The sequence below is a fragment of the Microtus oregoni genome, unplaced genomic scaffold (genome assembly GCF_018167655.1).
Source record: "Microtus oregoni isolate MIOR12 unplaced genomic scaffold, Mior012 000044F_000, whole genome shotgun sequence".
Classification (NCBI taxonomy): domain Eukaryota; kingdom Metazoa; phylum Chordata; class Mammalia; order Rodentia; family Cricetidae; genus Microtus; species Microtus oregoni.
The window spans coordinates 956,344-977,323 of NW_024543211.1; the positions used below are offsets into that span (position 1 = coordinate 956,344).

General features: G+C 39.0%; 1 pseudogene; it reads left to right on the forward strand.

The window, feature by feature from the left end:
* Positions 1 to 19,290, forward strand: part of LOC121434593 — a 78,749-nt pseudogene extending 59,459 nt beyond the window's left edge.
* The last annotated feature ends 1,690 nt before the right edge of the window (positions 19,291 to 20,980 follow it).

The window sequence follows — 20,980 nt, forward strand, 5'->3', positions numbered from 1 at the left end:
TGGGATGAAGCCTACTTGATCATAATGGATAATTTTTCTTATGTGTTGTTGGATTCGGTTTGCCAGTATTTTATTGAAAATTTTTGCGTCGATGTTCTTGAGTGAGATCGGTCTGTAATTCTCTTTCTTGGTTGGGTCTTTTTGTGGTTTTGGTATCAGGGTAACTGTAGCTTCATAAAAGGAATTTGGCAATGACTCTTCTGTTTCTATATTGTGAAATACATTAAGGAGTATAGGTATTAGTTCTTCTTGGAAGTTCTGGTAGAATTCTGCATTGAAACCATCTGGTCCTGGGCTTTTTTTCGAAGGGAGATTTTTGATAACCATTTCTAATTCTTCGCGAGAAACCGGTCTATTTAGATCATTCACCTGGTCTTGGTTTAGCTTTGGTATATGGTACTTATTTAAAAAAATGTCCATTTCTTTTGTATTTTCCAGTTTTGTGGCATACAGGCTTTTGTAGTAAGATCTAATGATTCTCTGAATTTCCTCTGTGTCTGTGGTTATGTCCCCCTTTTCATTTCTGATCTTATTTATTTGCGTGTTCTCTCTCTGTCGTTTAATTAGTTTGGATAGGGTTTTGTCGATCTTGTTGATTTTTTCCAAGAACCAGCTTTTTGTTTCATTGATTCTTTGGACTGTTTTCTGTGTTTCTATTTTGTTGATTTCAGCCCTCAGTTTGATTATTTCCAGTCTTCTACTTCTCCTGGGCGCGTCTGCTTCTTTTTTTTCTAGAGCTTTCAGGTGTGTTGTTAAGTCCCCAATGTATGCATTCTCCGTTTTCTTTAAGTGGACACTTAGTGCTATGAACTTTCCTCTTACCACTGCTTTCATTGTGTCCCATAGGTTTGAGTATGTTGTCCCTTTATTTTCATTAAATTCAAGGAAGACTTTAATTTCTTTCTTGATTTCTTCCTTGACCCAGGTGTGGTTCAGTAGTTGACTGTTCAGTTTCCATGAGTTTGTCGGTTTTTTGGGGGCAGCGTGGTTGTTGCCTTCTAACTTTAATCCGTGATGATCTGATAAAACACAGGTGGACACTGATATTTTTTTGTATCTGTGGAGGTTTCCTTTGTTTCCGAGTATGTGGTCAATCTTTGAGAAGGTTCCATGAGCTGCAGAGAAGAAGGTATATTCTTTCCTATTTGGGTGGAATGTTCTATAGATGTCTGTTAAGTCCATTTGCTTCATTACCTCCAATAATTCTCTTAATTCTCTATTAGGTTTCTGTCTGATTGACCTGTCCCTTGGAGAGAGAGGTGTGTTGAAGTCTCCTACTACTAGTGTGTGTGGTTTGATGTCTGCCTTGAGTTCTAGTAATATTTCTTTTACATAAGTAGGTGCTTTTATATTGGGGGCGTATATATTCAGGATTGAGACGTCCTCCTGATGAATTGTTTCTGTTATGAGTATAAAGTGACCGTCTCGGTCTCTTCTGATTGATTTTAGTTTGAAGTCAGTTTTGTTAGAAATTAGTATGGCCACACCTGCTTTTTTCTTAGAACCATTTGCTTGAAACACCTTTTCCCAACCCTTTACTCTGAGTAGGTGCCTGTCTTTGTGGTTGAGATGTGTTTCTTGCAAACAGCAGAATGTTGGATCCTGTTTTCGTATCCAATCTTTTAGCCTGTGCCTTTTTTTTTTTTTTTTTTTTTTTTTTTTTTTTTTTTTGGTTTTTCGAGACAGGGTTTCTCTGTGGCGCTTTGGAGTAGCCTGTGCCTTTTTATAGGTGAATTGAGCCCATTAATATTAAGTGATATTAATGACCAGTGGTTGTTTACTCCGGTTATTCTTATTGCTTTTGGTAGTAGAGATTGTGTGTCTCCCTTCTTTGAGATGTGCTTGTGAAGGGTCATTAGATGCCTGGGTTATTGTAGGCAGTGTTGGCAGTGTTGGATTCCTTGGGTTGCGATTTTCCTTCTATTACTTTCTTTAGGGCTGGATTTGTGGCTACGTATTGTTTGAATTTGTTCTTATCCTGGAATGTCATGTTTTTTCCATTGATAATGAACGATAGCTTGGCTGGGTATAGTAGTTTGGGTTTGCATCCATGGTCTCTTAGCTTCTGCAGAACCTCTATCCAGGACCTTCTGGCTTTCATAGTTTCCATCGAGAAGTCAGGTGTAAGTTTGATCGGTTTACCTTTATAAGTTACTTGCCCTTTTTCTTTTGCAGCTCTAAATATTCTTTCTTTAACCTGTATATTTTGTGTTTTGATTATTATATGGCGAGGAGATGTTTTTCTTTGATCCAGTCTGTTTGGTGTTCTGTATGCTTCTTGAATATTTAAATGAATATCTTTCTTTAAGTTGGGAAAGTTTTCTTCCATAATTTTGTTGAAAATATTTTCTGGGCCTTTGAGCTGTGACTCTTCTCCTTCTTCTATTCCTATTATTCTTAGGTTTGGTTTTTTTATTGTGTCCCATAGTTCCTGAATGTTTTTTGTTGAGAATTTGTTGGCTTTGCTGTTTTCTTTGATCTGTTCGTTTATTTTCTCTATGGTGTCCTCAGCATCTGAGAGTCTTTCTTCTATCTCTTGTATTCTATTGATTATGCTTGTTTCTGTAGACTCTGCTCGTTGGCCTAGATTTTCCATATCCAGCTGGTCCTCAGTTTGTATTTTCTTCTTTGCCTTCATTTCAGTTTTCAATTCTTGAACTGTTTCCATTACCTGCTTGATGGTTTTTTCTTGGTTTCCCAGGGTATCATGTACATATTTACTCATTTCTTCAAACTTTTTGTTATACTTCTCATCCATTTCTATAAGGGCATTTTTTACATGTTGTTTAAGGGACTCTATTATCTTCATAAAGTCGATTTTTTCCACTTCTTCTGTGTTAGGTTGTTCAAATACTTCTGTTGTAAGATCATTGGGTTCTGGTGTTTTCATGTTGTTTTTCGGATTATTGGGTGAATTCTTGCCTTGGCGCCTGCCCATCTCCTCCTATTGATCCTATCCAATGGGTCCTTTAAAAACCGGATCAGGTTTCCCTGCTGGCCAAGGGCTCCGCTTACAAAATGCCCTCACTCTCTTTCGTGGTTCCTGCTGCAGGCCAAGAACCCTCTCACCCCTCCGAAGGATCTTCAGGACAGGACCAGGCTCCCCTTGTGCCAGTGACCTGGCCAACCAAAGGCCTACCTCTTTGATTCAATTGTAGTAGGGCGATCTGCTCTCCTTATTGCACGCCTGTCCCCGCCGCTTGGGTCTGCCGCTGTGCTGGTCCCCGAAATCCTCTTCCTGTATGCGGTGTTGCTCCGCCGCGTCTGGGCGCCTCTGTGCGTCTGGCCCCGCTCTGCCTCTGTGCGTCTGGCCAGAAACTTCAGGAAGGCCAGCTAGAAATAGAGAAGAGGCTCAGCTCACCCCAATGTCCTTTCCATATAAACCCGCCGCTGCCACTGCCGCCTCCTCCGCAGCCAAGGAGCCGGTCTCCTTTATTTAATCTTAAAAGTGCACTTTTTTTTTGGTATATTGAGAAAGGATTTCTTTGTAGTTTTGTAGCCTGTCCTAGAACTAGCTCTTGTAGACCAGGTTGGCCTCAAACTAACAATGAACTGCCTGCTTCTGCTTCCTGAGTGCTGGGATTAAAGGCCTGAGTCACACTGCCCATTTAATAGTGCATTATTATCATCACTTTAAAAATCACTTTTTGGTATCAGTTTCAAGTACTTTCTTTTTTTCTTTTTCTGTTTTTTTTTTTTTTGGACTTTTGAGACAGGTTTCTCTGTAGTTTTTGGTTCCTGTCCTGGTACTAGCTCTTATAGACCAGGCTAGCCTCAGACTCACAGAGATCCGCCTGCCTCAGCCTCCCAAGTGCTGGGATTAAAGTTGTGTGCCACCACCGCCCGACTCAATTACTTTCTTTAAGTGTTTTGCTGCTCTTATCTCTATTTGTTTCTGTTATCCAATGTTTCTAAGTCATTAATAGTTTCATTTCATTTCTTTCAAGTTATGTTGATTTCTATGTAGATCAATGTCTCCTATACTTTAGGCTTGCCTCATGCTGTGTAATTTTGCTGGGCGGTGGTGGCGCACACCTTTAATTCCAGCCCTCAGGAGGCAGAGGCAGGCAGATCTCTGGGACTTCGAGGCCAGCCTGGTCCACAAGAGCTAGTTCCAGGACAGTCACCAAATCTACAGAGAAACCCTGTCTCGAAAAAAAAAATGAGAATTATTTTGAACACCTAATTCTGCCTCTGCTGCCCAGTTCTGGGACGACAGTCCTGCAACTCCTTCCAGGTTTGTACTTCACTAGTCAGTTAGAAAGAAAAATAGAGCAGTTAATGTGTGTCTGTTGATCTTTCTGACTTTTACTGGGGACATAGAAATATAGAGGGATTGTTATAAGAATTGAACTCATTGACCAACTTTGAAGCTGGTGGAGACACAGTACAGGAAGTGAGAGGTTAGCCTGAGGGTGAGAGTTTTCCTCTGTCAACTGAGATTGCTAATGTGGAATCAGGTAGTCAATTGTGGTGCTGTGTGATTTTCCTGATTGACCATTGTTTGCAGTCCACAGACAATGGCAATCTGGGTATGGACTGACCTTATCTTGAAACCTAATGTGTGATATTTACAGTAGTTTATCCAAAATAGATGATCTGCATCTAAACTGAGCCCAGCTGGCTATTTCTAAATATATACACTTTTTCACCATTCAGAAAAAAATAGATGATCTGGGTAAAATGTTGTGTCCCTGCTTAACAGGACCATTACTTTTCTGGAATAAGATCTTCATCTTTAGGGAAAATACATGAGAAATATATATTGTGCTCTAATACAAATCCCTAGTCTCTGGAGCACAGGGTCATAAAGCCTGTTTCAACTTTTCAAAATATTTTTTGAGATTAAAAGTACAACATATTCACATTGTCTTTGCTCCCTCCAAGCCCTAACATGATCCTGATTGTTTTCTAATTCATGGTCTGTTTTTGTTTAACAACATTTACAAAATAAACACATTTACACAGGAACAAGGATTCCTTTATGAATGTGACCTGTGTTTGTCTGCAGGATTTCCCGTCTCTGAGGCAGTGGGATGGCTGCACTGGAAAGTGAGTGTACAATGGAATGTGCACAGAAAGGACCCTGTGCTTTGGATGAGAAACAGGATGTGCTGTAGGAGAGTGGAATAAGGTGTACTAAATACAGTCTTTCTAAACTATGTCCCTGTCTGCTGGGCAGGGAGGGCAGAACTGGAAGGACTGTTCTGTCTGAGTCATTTGATCTCTGATAGAGGAGCTGCTCATATTGTGAGGCCCAGCTGGGTGGCCCTAGCCTGTGAGGATTTCTGGGAAGGGTTAGAAATCAGGAGTACTAGTGGCAGACAGTTTGTGGGTTCTTTCCATGATTCTCTTCTGCCTCTGCTGTAAGGAGTAGTAAGGAAGATCACAAGCTATACCGTGGTGAGTGTTGGGTGATCAGATCTGTTGAACTGTCATTTCTGCTATGACTTGGACTGATCATGAACAAGACTGTAGTTATGTTGGTCCATGTGGTTCATGTTGGCAGTGGCCCTTATCCTCTGAGCCTCCCTGTATATGAATTTATTGGGGCAGGGGAGACTCTGGAAATTCAGGATATGATGCTGATTGTCCAGAGTATACACATGGACACTGCTCTTGGTGTGCAGTGGGAAGAGAGATTAGAAAACTGAAGATCTAGATTCCAGAAGTTGTCAGTATTGCATTCCAATTTCAGATTTGTGTTATAAAGATTACAAATAGTTTAGGAACTGGTAGGAAATGATGATATTGATCTTCTAGCGATGCATGATTAGAATGCTTTTAATGAAATCCTGCCACTAGCTGCAAAGGTGTGATCCAGTGAAGCTTAGTTCCAGGGGACAAAGGAGTTTCTGATCTGCAGACATTTCTCAGGAGTGCATTGTGTTGGGCAGGTAGGTAGAGCATAATTCACATTTTTGGACCATAATCCATGTAGGAGAAAATAAATTTTATTTTATTTTTATTAATTAATTAATTTATTTTTTATTTTGGTTTTTTTGAGACAGGGTTTCTCTGTGGCTTTGGAGCCTGTCCTGGAACTAGCTCTTAGTAGACCAGGCTGGTCTCAAACACACAGAGATCTGCCTGCCTCTGTCTCCGGAGTGCTGGGATTAAAGGCGTGCACCACCACCGCTTGGCCTAATCCCAATTCCTTTTAAATGAGTTTAAAAAAAATAAACAAAATCCAGCTTCCTCCTCCTTGAACAACAACAACAAAAATACAGTACAAAACATCCCAAAACAAAGTAATGTATTTCCTCAAGGGAAAGAGTAATTCACACTGAATCCACTGGGAGTGAGTTTTTTCTGCTAAAAAAACCCCGCAATGAAAGATACTCAAGACAGAAAAAGAACAAAAAAGCAAACAACAGTTCACCAGACAATCTGGAGGAGCAGGAGCCCCTAGGAAAGAAAGGCAGACTTTGCCTAGACCTGAAAGGACAGGAGAAGGCAGGCAGGGTCTGCAAATGTACGGAGAAGATGAGGAAAGGAAACAAGCTGAACAGATTGGTGCCCTTCCAGAGCTCTGGTTGAAAAAAAGCCCTCCTACCACCCATGCCCACCTACCCTTGAGCAGGCCCCAAAAGAGTGAAGTGGAGCAGGCAAACAGTGAGCAGGTTGCATATTTGAGAAGTCTCTATATTGAATCTCCAGAGGGAACATGTCACCACTGCCCCTGTCCCTGGGCCTGGCCTACTACACAGAGTAGGTCCCTCCTCAGTTAGTTATGGGATTCTCCCCCTTCCACAGTATATCTTTTTTCAAAAATATTTTTCCATCTTCTGTTTTTCTTTCTTTTCTTTTAACTTTTTTTTTTCATCCCAGAATCAAGACTGGGAGCTGTTGTAATTGGCAGTTCATGCACGGTATTGGGCACATTGGAAACCCATCTGTTGTGCTGATGGGAATCACCTTAATCTGTCTCCCTCTAAACAGGGAATCATCTAAAGCCAGGGAAGTCCTCACTGACTCTTTGTCTAAGAATTCTACACAGGTAAACCCTTTGGCAGGACCACTGAATTTGTCACAGACTGTAGTAACAGGGTTGACTGAACCACAGCCATGAAAGTGAGCTTCCAGCTCTTTGTGGTTGCACCAGAGTCCACATTGCCAACATAGATGGAACTGGCATGAGCCTCCATCTTCTCCTCAAGAGATGAGATCACTGAGCCAGCATTACCTGGGGTTGTACTTTTATTAATCTGCTTCTCTACCTCATTTTGTAGCTCCTTTAACTTCTCATCCTCTTCCTCTATCTCCCTGACTCCCTGAAGCTTTTATCACTTCTAGCTCTGGGCCCTCAATGATGCTATCCCTGGGGTTCACCTTAAGTAGTACTGGCTCTTCTTCCTGCTTCTGGCTGCCAGGGACTCCCCAGGTGTGCCCAGAACCTGTAGAGGGGGGCACATGATCAGTGCTCTTTGGGAAGGCTGTTCCCATGGTGCCCTGCACCCCTGGCTCTTTCCCTCTCAGGCTCCCCATAGGCTCCCAGCCCAATGCTCAGGCACGAATCTCCAACCACCTGCTTCCCCCACTACTCCTTAAATCATTTTTCTAGGTTGTTTGGGATTGGGCATCAGTGGAGCAGCATTTATCTGAAACCAGAAGAAAGCACAAGGGTCTGGAGAGCCATCACAAGAGATCTCCTCTGTTTGCAAAGAGAGCAACTATATCATGAGGTTTCTGTCTTTGGAAGACATATCAATAATTGGAGGCCAGAAACAACAGGTTTATTTTTTTGTTTTTTGGGTTTTTTTTTTCTGAGATAGGGTTTCTATGTGGCTTTGGAGCCTGTCCTGGAACTAGCTCTTTAGACCAGGCTGGCCTCAAACTCACAGAGATCCGCCTGTCTCTGCCTCCAGAGTGCTGGGATTAAAGGCATGTGCCACCACCACCAAGCCAGAAACAACAGTTTAAGTGTTACTTTGAGATAACTCTGTGAAAGTTGTGCAGTTTGTGTTTATTTAATTACTGTACACATATAATCAAAAGTAGCTGGGTAACATTGGTCAAGATCACACTTTTCCTTGCCTAAGTTTTCTTTGGTCTTTTGATTAAAAGTTGACTATATATTTCTGCATCTGCTTTTGCCTTTTTATATCCTTCCCTCCCCCTCCTCCCACCCTTCTCCCCTCCTCCCACCCTTCTCTCCCTTCTCCCACTCCTCTCCCCCTCCCTCTCCAGTCCAAAGAGCAGTCAGGGTTCTCTGCCCTGTGGTAAGTCCTAGGTCCTCCCCCCTCTGTCCATATCTAGGAAGGTGAACATCCAAACTGGCTAGGCTCCCACAAAGCCAGCACATTGCATAGGATCAAACCCCCCTGCCATTGTCCTTGGCTTCTCATCAGCCCTCATTTTTCGCCATGTTCAGAGAGTCCAGTTTTAACCCATGCTTTTTCAGTCACAGTCCAGCTGGCCTTGGTGAGCTCCCAGTAGATCAGCTCCAATGTCTCAGTGGGTGGGTGCACCCCTCATGGTCCCGACTTCTTTGCTCATGTTCTCCCTCCTTCTGCTCCTCATTGGGACCTTGGGAGCTCAGTCCAGTGCTCCAGTGTGGGTCTTTGTCTCTATCTCCATCCATCACCAGATGAAGGTTCTATGATGATATGCAAGATATTCATCAGTATTTCTATAGGCTAGGGTCATTTCAGGTTCCCTATCCTGAGCTGCCCAAGGAACTAACTGGGGACCTCGGCTTGGGCTCCTGGGAGCCACTCTAGGTTCAAGTCTCTTGCCAACCCTAAAGTGGCTCCCTTAACTAAGAATTGTGCTTCCGTGCACCCCTATCCAACCTTCCTATATCCCAATCCTCCTTTTTCCCCAAGTTCCCCCCATCCTCCCCTTCTCCTTTTTCTCCCCCCATCTCCCCTTACCCCCAATGCACCCCACCCCCAAGATCCCAATTTTCTCCCTGGCAATTTTGTCTACTTCCCATAGCGAAGAAGGTAACTATATGTTTTTCCTTTGGTTCACCTTCTTACTTAGCTTCTTTAGGATCACCAATTGTAGACTCCGTGACTGCACAAAGACTCAACCAAGAAAGAGAATTATAGACCAATCTCACTCATGAACATCGATGCAAAAATCCTCAACAAAAAACTGGCAAACCGAATCCAAGAACACATCAGAAAAATTATCCATTATGATCAAGTAGGCTTCATCCCAGTAATGCAGGGCTGGTTCAACATACGAAAATCTATCAATGTAATCCATCATATAAATAAACTGAAAGAAAAAAAAATATGATCATTTCATTAGATGCTGAAAAAGCATTTGACAAAATTCAACATCCCTTTATGATAAAAGTATTGGAGAGATTAGGAATACAAGGGTCATACCTAAATATAATAAAAGCTATATACAGCAAGCTTACAGTTCTTCTTTAAGAAACACACACACACACACACACAAACACACATATATACAATTCTTCTTTAAGAAACATATATGTGTATGTATATGTATATATTTGTGTTTTTCTCCTGTTTTGTCAATAGTGTCATCTATATTGCTGATTTTGTGAACTATAATTTAATCATATCATTCATTGTCTTTGAAAATGATGGACCTTCACCATTTTGTACTCAGAATATTTCTTTTTCTTTTTTTTTAAAAAAATATTTATTTATTATGTATACAATATTCTGTCTGTGTGTATGTCTGCAGGCCAGAAGAGGGCACCAGACCTCATTCCAGATGGTTGTGAGCCACCATGTGGTTGCTGGGAATTGAACTCAGGACCTTTGGAAGAGCAGGCAATGCTCTTAACCACTAAGCCATCTCTCCAGCCCCTCAGAATATTTCGTATACTCTTTGGTGACAAACAGTTCTACATTTCTCTTCTTGATCTCAGATGCTTGCTTTTAATTATTTAATTTTATTTTTTCATTTATATTTTAATAATAAAGCTTGCCTGAAGATCATAAATTAAAACAGATACCATGGCCAGCCTTACACCACAGGCAAGGCTGACACATAGCTTTAATTCCAGTAGTCACACTAGTTTGTTGTAGAGTCAAATGCTGGTGTCTCATATCTTTAATCCTATCTCTAAGGAGTTGCAGATAGGAAGTGACATGTCTGGACACAGAGAGGAATATAAGGTGGTACGAGAGAGGAGCTGAGGGTTGAGTGTTTTGTAGAAACAGCATTCAGTCTGAGGATTTACAGGGACATTATACCCCATTTAATCAGTCTAGCAAAATTCACCTAGGGCTTCCCTTGGAGGGGATGCTGAGGCTTAGGAAAAGTTAGATTAAGAGAAATGAATACAGAATCATAGGTTAGACCTAGAGGATGAAAGGTCCATAGAAAGCAGCCTGAGTTTATTTCTCAGCCAGCATATGTACTAAATATAGCCAAAAGGCAGATCAAAAATCAGTACAGCCATTTCCCCACCTCCCTGCACTGTGCTTGGAGGCAGTTCAAGCCTGTGCATTATCTGATTCAGCTAAGCAGCTTCTAATCACTAACCTGGAGTGCCCTTGGCTGGCCTGCACTAGCCCAAAACTTAATAGAAAAAAATGGACTCTTTCAGCTGGGCAAAATGCTTTTCTGTTGGCTAACGCAGATGTTATTCACAGCCCTCAAGTTTACTGGAAGAAGTACAGAAGGCATGCTTCAACTCAACGGGCTTCCTTAAGTCTGAAATGACTCAGGATGATCATTATGATTATTAATATTATGGCAAAAGAGATATTTGTTGTTAATCTCCCCCAAGAAGTTATTGCAAGCACTTTGCCAGTGTTTACTTGCTGTCCATTATGATTCAATTTTAACATTAGTAAAACAGCCTATAATTTAACCTTGGTTAAATCTTGCTAATAGATGAATTTTCAATTTTCTTTTTAATATCAATGCAGATTTTTTTCCACATAACTTTATAGATTTTTGTCTGTTTATATGGTAAAAATATTGATTTTAAAATAATATCTTTCTTCTGCAGTAAAATTCCTATAGGGGAATGCATAGAGGTTAAAATGCCTAGAATGAAGACCATGAGGTGGTGATGCCTTTAATCCCAGCACTTGGATGGCAGAGGCAGGTGGAGTTTGAGGCCAGCCTGGTCTACAAGAGCTACTTCCAGTAGACGTTCCAAGGCTACAGAGAAACCCTGTATCAAGAAAAATGTCTTGAATGTAACCAAACATCAGATCCAAACCATCCGTATGTGCATCCTATAATTTTATTTCCACTAAACCAATTTTTTTTCTATGCTTTAGATGATAATTCTCTTTGACTATTTAAATCTTTGTCACCTTTTATAGTTTGGTTCTAATTACTGTTTTGAATTTTTTACCCAAATAGTGGACTATAGATGGTAAATGCCTTGCTGCAATTTCCGAAAATTATTAAGATTCCACAAATAATCTCTTCTAATTTTTAAATTTAGGGCTCAAATTTTTGTAAAAGTATTTTACATGCTGAATAATTAATAGAATCTCCTTTTTGTATATTTTCAGAATATTCTGTATATTTTTAATCGCCAAGGAGACAAAGTTTGCTTTACTTCAACAAACATTTTCTCTAAAGTATGTTCATTTGAATCATCTAATAAAATTCTGTATAATGTTGAAAACATACCTAAATTGAGTATAATTTCAATTATAATAAGTTACAAACTACTAACCTGCAGTACTTTATATCCTAATTTGTTTATGATAAAACTTTTGAGGACTAGAAATTTTCATTGCATGTTTAAGTGAGCTGTATTAGGTAAAATATCTTGAGTAAGAATAAAACATCATAGACAGTATGTTTTAACAAAAATAATGTCCATATCTATATCAATGTAAAATGTATAAATAAGTAGTTACTTTTAAAATTAATTTCAATGATCTACCCTTTTATCTCATCATACATACATATGCCACTTTATTCTTTTTAGAGCAGATTCAGTAATCTACACTTTTATCCTATCCTTTCATTGGGTGCCATTTTTTAGGTGGATGTATATTTATGAGTATATAGTGGTGGAAACTGGCTATGTCCCTCTATAAATCCAAGCATGTTGTTAAAAAAAATTTTGAGTTTCTGTCTCATGTCAGGAGCATGGGATCAAAAGAAAAAAGAATTCATGAAAATTTTTATTACTCTTCATATCTATTTTTGTCTCTATTGTACATGCCATTGAATATGTATGTCTGTATATGTCTATATAAATAATGTTTAAGTTTTCCACTATGAACAATGGATTTTCCTGCAGTAATTTTTAAATTTCCAGGAAGAATATGGGGCCCCACAACAAGTCAACCTGGTTGATATCATTACATCAGGATGATAATAGCACTACTATAAGATCTGTTTTGAGTACCAGATGCTCAAGATGGTTCTATCTTAGTTAGCTAAAATGGTACCCTTTTTACAATGTTCTGGATTGACCTTCTTATAGGAAGCTCAGAAAAACCTTACCAAATAGTGAGACTATTTGCAATTATACCAGACAGTAATCTTGGAACTTAACCATCATTTTACTTTCACAGGATCCCAAAGAAAGAACATGGCCCCCATGACAGCTGGAAGTAATTCTAAAAGACTTCCTCTCCTTTCCCAACAAAGTTTGTCCACAGGGTTAGGGACATCATTTAGGGGTTGGTTATAATTGGTATAGGATTGTGGGTTGGAGGGGAAATTTTATTTTTTATTTTTTTGGATTTTGAGACAGGGTTGCTCTGTGGTTTTGGAGCCTGTCCTGGAACTAGCTCTTGTAGACCAGGCTGGTCTCAAACTGACAGAGATCCATCCGCCTGCCTCTGCCTTCCGAGTGCTGGGATTAAAGGCATGCACCACCACCGCCCGGCTTGAGGGGAAATTTTAAAGGCTCAGGGATCTCTTTTAAAAAAAAGTGGGAAAATTGGATGAAATAATAGATTAGTGTGAGCTTACACACACTAATAATAGTGAGTAATAGAGTGAATGCTTGTGAGTTATAATTTATAGGCAATTGCATTTGTTTTTTTTTTAAATATTTATTTATTTATTATGTATACAATATTCTGTGTGTATTCCTGAAGGCCAGAAGAGGGCGCCAGACCTCTTTACAGATGGTTGTGAGCCACCATGTGGTTGCTGGGAATCGAACTCAGGACCTCTTGAAGAGCAGGCAATGCTCTTAACCACTGAGCCATCTCTCCAGCCCAGGCAATTGCATTTGTATAGATTCTTTTTTTTTCATTTTATTTTTATTTTATTTATTTATTTATTTATTTTTTGACTTTTCGAGACAGGTTTTCTCCATTGCTTTTGGTTCCTATCCTGGAACAAGCACTTGTAGACCAGGCTGTCCTCGAACTCACAGAGATCCTCCTGACTCTGCCTCCCGAGTGCTGGGATTAAAGGCGTGCGCCACCACCGACCGGCCATTTGTATAGATTCTTATATTGATATAATGTTAAGTCATATTGAATATTATATGCATTCATGCTTCTACCTCTCCTTAAAATATTTTATATATTGATATATATTTATCATATTGCAAAGCACATTTCTACCACTGATCAAGATACCTATACATTGTTTACATTTTGAGGTCATTGTCCTCATTTGTTGTAATATTGTATAATGTTCTTATATGAAATCTTAGTCTTTAAGTTATAGGTATTAAAAATTATAGATCAATAGTCATCTATGTTTGTCATACTTATAGTTAGAATAATCAGGTTCTTTAGATAAGTAGAGATTATATTCTGCATATATAGGTAATCTTCAACCACTTCAAAGAACTGTAGAATATGGCATTTAACTAACTAAGAGTTCTGTTGAAGTGAGGCACTATTGCTCCTGGTAGCATTGATCTATTCCCCCATAGAATGTTGAGCACCGAAAGCACTCCATTTGGAGCTTGTTTTTTTCTTGGCAAAACTGTCTTTTGGGCAAAAACATGCTCATGCCTCAACTACTGAAAAGATAGAAGGTGTCTGAATATGGATAAACAAGTCTGTTAAATCTTGACAAGACAGGGTAAGATGGTTTTGAAAAATTTCCTACCTCTGAAAATGATCTGTCAGTTATTCCAGGTCATAGAAAATGTTGGTCCCTTCAATGTTGCAAATGAGACTTTGCATGATTGCCCAGGTAGCCAGTTATCTCTGTAATTTGTTGCACATTTTGTTTTTTTTTTAAGATTTATTTATTTACTATGTATACAACATTCCTTCCCTGTATGCTTGCCAGAAGAGGGCACCAGATCTCACCATAGATGACTCGGAGCCACCATGTGGTTGCAGGGAATTGAACTTAGGACCTCTGCAAGAGCTGTCAGTGCTCTTAACCTCTGAGCCATCTCTCCAGCCCTCTTGCACATTTTGAAAAGTTGCTTGATTGCACTTCCTGCTTACTCAAGTAATATTTCCCTTCTCAGATTCAATGGGGTTGAAAACTAGATAGTTGCAGTTACTTTGCTCTCATGACTTGTCCAAATTATTTATTAAAGAAGAATTAAACTAGTTAGGATGGGAAAATTGTTGAATATATTGTTCTTATTGTATATAATTTTGCATTGGGCTTAGAACTCTCTTATTTATACAAAGGGGGGAGATGCTGTAGAAAGAATTACAGCCAGTGATTTCCCGACCATTGTGGCGTGGCATCTTATACTATACTTGCCAATGTAGAGCATGAGTTTGGCCTCTTTTCTGGCTGTGTGATTCAGATTCTGATCTCTGTTCAAGCATAAGATTCTGATGTAAGGGTCCATCCCTAAATAAGTATACATTTATTTCTCAATTCTGAGCTGGTGTTGTATTTCTTTAAAGCATCCTTCTTCAAGCAACATTAAATGGGAATCATTGAAATGACTAAATGCATTTTTTCCATTGTTGACCATGAACTAATAGTAACCGGGTTCACAATGTACTTGACTGAATGAACAACCTCCCAGAAAAGATCATGTATTTCAACAAGTTTCTCTCCATAGTGGTTTTCTTTCAATTTTCTGTGGATCCTTAGTAGGAGAAGAAGCCCTTCTATATGAAATTCCTCATTGTATCCAATGAATCTCAATACCCTCAAGTAATTTCCTGACATTTAAATCTATTGTGTTAGCAGGGCGATGGTGTCGCACGCCTTTAATCCCAGCACTCAGGAGGCAGAGGCAGGCAGATCTCTGTGAGTTTGAGACCAGCCTGGTCAACCGAGCTAGCTCCAGGACAGGCTCCAAAGCCACAGAGGAACCCTGTCTGGAAAAACCAAAAAATAAAAAAAAAATAAATCTACTGTGTTGTGCTTGACATTAATCAGCCAGCTTCCTACTTATACTGAAATGCTTTTAACATCATTATAGGCTCGATCTCTAAATCACATAAAATATAGCAGAAACAGTTGTTCTTCAGTCCTCAGGACTTTGGTAACCTGCTGTTTTAATTGTTTCGGTTGCTGATCTAAGTAACTGTGTGGCTCTCAATTCCTGTAACTAATGGGAGGCATCATTCCTGGCTCTATTTGTTTTTATGTTACTGGATGATGGTGCTAGAATGTAGGTATTTTTTTATGTCAAGTATATGCTGCTGTGCTGAGCTTCATAATTTCTTGAATTTTAAAAATTGACAGAGGGCATCACTCTGATTGCCAAGATGCCATGTATTCAAAACATTAATACTGCCTGAGTATTCTGAGTCATTAACTGGAGTGAAAACAATTCTTTGTGGAAAGTTCAATAAAAGTCTTTCAGATCTTTGTATACCATTCTTTGTTTCATTCCAGTTTGCAATGGAAACAGGGTCTCAATGTGTATTTCTACCTCTACTGGACCTGATTGCTTAGACTTGACTGGCATTCAACTCAGAGACAAAGATTCCCACCTCTGTTTTCTGAGTGTTGTGGTTAAAGGCACAATACTTCAATACACCCAGTTTGTCCATCTTTTTTTCCTTTCTGTAGTCAGTAATTTTTTTGTACAATATTCTCATGCATACAATGTACTGTTGATCTTTTCTGTTTTTCTCTCCCTATGAATAGATATTTCTCTTATAAGGTGGTACAAAGGGTACAGAAATAAAAGAATTGACTCTCCTTTTAAATTTCATTCTAAAGTGACTGTCCTTATCATGGAATAAGAGTGGATAACACCAGAATCATATAACTATACTTTCAAAGAAGTATGCATTGCAATGTTGCCACTGTCATGCTTACATTGTACACACGTGTGGTATATTTTTGAAGGCAGTGACCTATGATGATGTACATATCAACTTCACTAAGGAAGAGTGGGATTTGCTGGATGCTTCCCAGAAGAATCTCTACAAAGATGTGATGCTGGAGACCTACAGGAACCTCACTACTATCGGTAAAAGTAAATTTCTTTCATGTTTCAAAATATGGAGACAACTTTTCGTTGGTTTATGATTTTGTTCTGTAATTTGATTTAGAAAGAAGGAGAATGAGGTGAATAACACAGTCATTGTTCTTAGGATAATAACCTAATTATTTCACAGTGTTAAAAAATATAACATACATATTTTGGTACTGTACTTTAAGATACATTTGGGAAGACTTAACACTGAAGAACATTGTCAATGGTGTAGAAGCCATGCAAGGTAATTTTCTTTTTTTTTTTTTTAAGATTTATTTATTTGTTATGTATACAATATTCTGCCTCCATATATGCCCACACGCCAGAGGAGGGCGCCAGATCTCATTACAGATGGCTGTGAAACACCATGCGGTTGCTGGGAATTGAACTCAGGACCTCTGGAAGAGCAGCCAGTGCCCTTAACCACTGAGCCATCTCTCCAGCCCCCCAAGGTAATTTTCTTATGCAAGTTTATAACAATGTGCCTCTGATGAGTTTATAATGTGTTATGACACTTTTAAACAAAACAACAGTGTAAATAAGCACAGCTTTAAATGCATCGATGGTTATTAAATTCTCACAAATCCATATAGCTCAATTTCCTGTATGTGAATTGCATTTGCAAGGCATTCATTTAAGAAAAAGTCAAGGAAGCAATGACTATACAGATTTTACCATTAACCATGAGAGCTGTATTATACATCTACCAGTCCATTTGTTTCTTGTTACTCATGACAGAAAATGTATACACATTTCAGTGATGATGAATATAGCTGCCAAACTTCCTACTAAATCAATAGCCCATGGTAAGCCTTGTATTACTCATATAGTATTTGTGACTGTGTTAAGTTTAATGAAAGCAGCTCTTGGAGTCAAGGATCAAGGGGCAGATGTTGTGGAGAAATCTTGGTATCTATACCACAAGTCTGTGAGGAAAAGAAAGTCAAACCGTGAGGATTCAATGTGGAAATCTTTTATTGACTATTCTTCCTTTCTTATATTACATATATTTCATATATTTCATATGTTACTCTTGACACAAGAGTATGAGCATAGGGATATGGAAATATTTAGCATACCTCTCCTTAAGAACAATTATGAAGATAAAATGTAGTTCCAATGTAGAGTATACTTATTGAATTTGATACAAAAATGCAAAGTTAATTCATTTTCTACCATCATTGTTAATACATAAACTCACATTGTGAAAAAACCACGATGAGTTCTAGGTCTGTGCAAATATTTTAGGTGTCTTAGTTCACTTAGCAAATGTATAATGATTCACGATATAGTAAAATTTATAAATGTAGTAAAGTTGGTAAAGCACTCAGTGTATGCAGTTCTCTTCAAAAATGTAAAAAATATAATAGAAAAATATAGGTATAGATGAAAATGTAAACCATTGCAGAAAGGCAATTATCATTACAAATATTTTTTGAGATGCAAAATGACCCCTAATGGGTAAACAAACCATGATTTAAAACAAAGTTATAGAACCATAATGTTTGATGCCTTTTTACAATTGGAAAAAATATGAAGTTAATTCATATAGAGATGAGGTTTAACAGTGCATTGAATGTGGTGAAACTTTTATATGCATAAATTATCCTTGCAGGATTGAAAGAAATCAAACTGGAGCGACGTTTTCCGTATATTCTCACTGTGCTAAAGCCTTGTGTTATAACACTCATCTTCTAAGGAATAAAAAAACACATACCGGAGAAAAATGCTCTAAAATTAGGCAATGTGATAAAACCTTTCTTCATCACAATCATCTTCAAAGGCATAAAAGAACACATACTGGAGAGAAACCCTATGAATATAATCAGTGTGGTAAAGACTTTACTCAATACAGTGTTCTTCAAACTCATAAAAGAACACATACTGGAGAGAAACCCGTTGAGTGTAATCAGTGTGGTAAGGCCTTTGCTGACAACAGTGCTCTTCAAAAACATAAAAGAACACATACTGGAGAGAAACCCTATGAATGTAATCAGTGTGGTAAGGCCTTTGCATGTCGTAGTCATCTTCAAGTGCATGAAAGAACACATACTGGAGAGAAACCCTTTGAATGTAATCAGTGTGCTAAGGCCTTTGCAGTTTACAGTAATCTTCAAAGCCATAAAAGAAGACATACTGGAGAGAAACCCTATGAATGTAATCAGTGTGCTAAGGCCTTTGCTGACAACAGTTCTCTTCAAAAACATAAAAGAACACATACTGGAGAGAAACCCTATGAGTGTAGTCACTGTGGTAAGGCCTTTGCTCAACAAGGTAATCTTCAATTGCATAAAAGAACACATACTGGAGAAAAACCCTATGAATGTAATCAGTGTGCTAAGGCCTTTGCTGACAACAGTGCTCTTAAAAAACATAAAAGAACACATACTGGAGAGAAACCCTATGAATGTAATCAGTGTGCTAAGGCCTTTGCTGACAACAGTTCTCTTCAAAACCATAAAAGAACACATACTGGAGAGAAACCCTATGAGTGTAATCACTGTGGTAAGGCCTTTGCTCAACAAGGTAACCTTCAATTGCATAAAAGAAGACATACTGGAGAAAAACCCTATGAATGTAATCAGTGTGCTAAGGCCTTTGCTGACAACAGTGCTCTTCAAAAACATAAAAGAACACATACTGGAGAGAAACCCTATGAATGTAATCAGTGTGCTAAGGCCTTTGCACGTCGTAGTCATCTTCAAGTGCATAAAAGAACACATACTGGAGAGAAACCCTTTGAATGTAATCAGTGTGCTAAGGCCTTTGCAGTTCACAGTAATCTTCAAAGCCATAAAAGAACACATACTGGAGAGAAACCCTATGAATGTAATCAGTGTGGTCAGGCCTTTGCACACCATAGTCAACTTCAAAGGCATAAAAGATCACATATTGGATAGAAACCCTATGAATCCAATCAGTGTATTAAGACCTTTGAATATGAAAATAGTCTTCACATTCATAAAAGAATGCACACTAGAAAGAAACCTTATGAGTGAAATCAGTGTGGTAAGGCCTTTACAGAACCCCTGTACTCTTGAAAGGCATAAAATAACACCTACTGTAGAGATATTGATGAATGGAATTTGTGGTAGGTGGAGAAAGGTCATTGGTTAATCAAGAAACTGCCTTGGCCCATTTGATAGGCCAGCCCTTAGGTGGGTGAAGTCGACAGAACAGAATGCCTGAAGGAAGAGGGAAGTGAAGCAGACATCATTTCCTCTCCTGTCTGAGGAAGATGCAATGCAGCCTGCCACCAGGGCAGACATGCTGAATCTTTCCCGGTAAGCGCACCTCTTGGTGCTACACAGATTAGAAATAGGCTAAATTAATATGTGAGAATTAGCCTAGAAGAGGCTAGACATAGTGGGCCAAGCAGTGTTTTAATTAATACAATTTGTGTGTTGTTATTTTGGGGCCCAAACTCGCCAGGCAGCCGGGACCTGGGTGGCAGGAAGCGGCCCGCAGCTCCTTCAACAGAATGGTTTCTATGTGGACAACTGCTTCCACATAAAGCCTGAGAAAGCTTGGGAAAGAATAAAGCATGTTTTCTTGGTAGCAGCAATTTCTCATTATGCTCTGCTTGCTTGAGGCAAGCAAGCACTTTCATTTAAGAGAGGCTTCCTGACTGAGCTTTAGCTGCAAAACCCTGCAGCTCTTAAGAGGTCCTGCCAAGAAACACTTAAATGGTGTTGATAAAAGCCAACTGAATGCTTCTTTGTTTTCAGCAGTAGCAGGAAAAAGTGCCATTTTAAAATGCCCCCTTCTGGGCTGTCCTGCCAGGGCAGACTCTGACTCTTTCAGGCAGGCAGTTGACTGAGTGTGGTCTGGGAGCAGAATGCTTCAGCTTGCTTGCTGGCAGGGACCTTGAAATGCCATAGACTTGTGGCAATAAACATGGCTACCGCTGGTACCTCAACCATGAAGCTGAAAGCTAAGGCTGGATCTAGCCGCCAAAGCCACGGCTTTAATCTTGCCCATATTGCTCAGTAGTTTAAAAGCTCATGTGGTCAGAAAAAGAGAGGGAGATATATAGTAAAGAGAGATTCAAAAACAAAGAAAACCTTTAAATGATTTACAGTGTGTTAAGAATATATGCAGGCTAAAAGTTAAAGTTCTTAAAATAAAAAACAAATAAAAGGGAAGAAAGAGAGTAGTTGGGTGTGGTAGCACACACCTTTAATTCCAACACTTGGGAGGCAGAGGGAGATTGACTTCTGTGACTTCAAAGTGTGGTATTACACGCCTTTAATCCCAATGCCTGGGAGGCAGAGAAAGGCAGATCTCTGAGAGTTCAAGGACAGCCTGGTCTACAGTTATTCCAGGGCAAAGATATACAGAGAATATAAAATAAAAGTAAAAATAAATGAAATAGAGGTTAAAGTAAAACCGCACAAAGATGGAAAATACACAGAGAATCTTGATACTGTATGCTATTGTACTCTCTTTGAATTATTTTAATGGTGAGGAAAAAGCAACATCTGCTAAAAGATATTTGTTTATAAATGCTGCTGAACTAATCCAAGATAGATATTTTGAAAACACCTTGACTTCAGAATTTGGATCTAAGGATATGATACTTTGGAAAAGAGATTCTTCTTTTGTTTTCACAGGATAAGACCCTATGGATTGCTTCTATTCTAATATGGTATGATAGACCACGCCCTCCTGAAAGGTTGCTGTGAACAC